Here is a 1,911-nt window from a genome sequence, read left to right as displayed (position 1 = left end):
GACTCCTTCTTCAGCTTGACGGCATCCCTTACTTCCGGTGTCCACCACCGGGTTCGGGGATTGCTGCCACCACAACAGGCACCGGAGACCTAACGGCCACAGCTCCGAACGGCCGCATCGACAAGGGAGGTGGAGAATATGGTCCACTTGGACTCCTTGTCTCCAACCTCCTCCGGGATCTGGTCAAAGCTCTGCCGGAGGCGGGGGTTGAAGATCTCTCTGACAGGGGATTCTGCTAAACGTTCCCAACAGACCCTCACAATATGTTTGGGTCTGCAGAGTCTGTCCAGCTTCCTCCCCCGCCATCGGATCCAGCTCACCACCAGGTAGTGATCAGTTGACAGCTTCGCCCCTCTCTTCACCCGAGTGTCCAAGACATATGGCCAGAGGTCAAATGAAACAACCACAAAGTTGATCATTGACCTCCGGCCTAGGGTGTCCTGGTGCCACGTGCACTGGTGGACACCCTTATGCTTGAACATGGTGTTCGTTATGGACAAACTGTGACTAGCACATAAGTCCAGTAATAGAACACCGCTCGGGTTTAGATCGGGGGGGCCATTCCTCCCAATCATGCCCCTCCAGGTGTCACTGTCGCTGCCCACGTAAGCATTGAAGTCCCCCAGTAGAACAACGGAGTCCCTAGTCGGGGCGTTTTTCAGCACCCTTCCCAGGGACTCCAAGAAGGCCGGGTACTCTGCACTGCCATTTGGCCCACAAAGGGCAGTGAGAGACCTATCCCCGACCCCAAGGCGCAGGGAACCGACCCTCTCGTTCGCCGGGGTAAACTCCAACACATGGCAGCTAAGCTGGGGGGCCCGGCCACCAGGCGCTCGCATTCGAGCCCCAACCCCTGCTTCCTGTCTCTCATTTATACACTTGTGATTCTTCAGCTGAGAAATGAAGAGGAAGTTTTTCTTGCACTTGACACAGTAGTAGGGTTTGTTTGACCACCAACATCTAATCACTTCATCCTTGAGTCCAAGTGGACATTTGTGCCAGATTTGAAGAAGTTCCCTCAAGATATTCCTGACATACAGAAGAATGGGCCCTAACGGATGGACAACCATGAAATATAATCTCTGGTCACTGCATGGAGGCATAAAAATATATTGTGGTATTGATTTTAGCTCTATCACCCAGTCAGTCTGGGAAATAGTGCCGGACTGTTTTTTAAAACTAGAGTAAGTTATATACAGTGGGGCAAATAAGTATTTGATACACTGCCGATTTTTCAAGTTTTCCCACTTACAGAGAATGGCCAGTTCTGTAATTTTCATTGTAGGTACACCTCAACTGTGAGAGACAGGATCTACAAAAAATTCCAGAAAATCACATTGTATGATTTTTAAATAATTTGTTTCCATTTTATTGAATGAAATAAGTATTTAATCACCTACCTACCAAAGAATTCTGGCTCTCACAGACCTGTTAGTTTGTCTTTAAGAAGCCCTCCTATCCTCCAGTCATTGCCTGTATTGATTGCATGTGTTTGAACTTGTTACCTGTATAAAAGACACCTGTCCACACAGTCATTCTATCATACTCCAACTTCTCCACTATGGGCAAGACCAAAGAGCTGTCTAAGGACAGAAAATTGTAGACCTGCACAGGGCTGGGATGGACTACAGGACAATAGGCAAACAGCTTGGTGAGAAGGCAACAACTGTTGGCGCAATTATTAGAAAATGGAGGAAATTCAAGATGGCTGTCAATCTCCCTCGGACTAGGGCTCCATGCAAGATCTTGAGTATCAATGATTCTGAGAAAGGTGAGGGATCGGTCTAGAACTACACGGGAGGAACCGGTCAATGACCTGAAGAGAGCTGGGACCGCAGTCTCAACAGTTACCATTAGTAACACACTACACCTCATGGCTTAAAATCCTGCAGCGCACGCAAATTCCCTCTA

General features: G+C 48.6%; 1 protein-coding gene across 2 annotated transcripts in view; it reads left to right on the top strand.

The window, feature by feature from the left end:
* thada (THADA armadillo repeat containing) overlaps positions 1 to 1,911 on the top strand; it is a 216,528-nt gene that overhangs the window by 185,474 nt on the left and 29,143 nt on the right. The window lies entirely within an intron of this gene.

The sequence above is a fragment of the Monopterus albus genome, unplaced genomic scaffold (assembly GCF_001952655.1).
Source record: "Monopterus albus unplaced genomic scaffold, M_albus_1.0 scaffold320.1, whole genome shotgun sequence".
Taxonomy (NCBI): domain Eukaryota; kingdom Metazoa; phylum Chordata; class Actinopteri; order Synbranchiformes; family Synbranchidae; genus Monopterus; species Monopterus albus.
The sequence above is the reverse complement of the archived record's forward strand: the minus strand, read 5'-3'. Positions and strand labels throughout refer to the sequence as shown.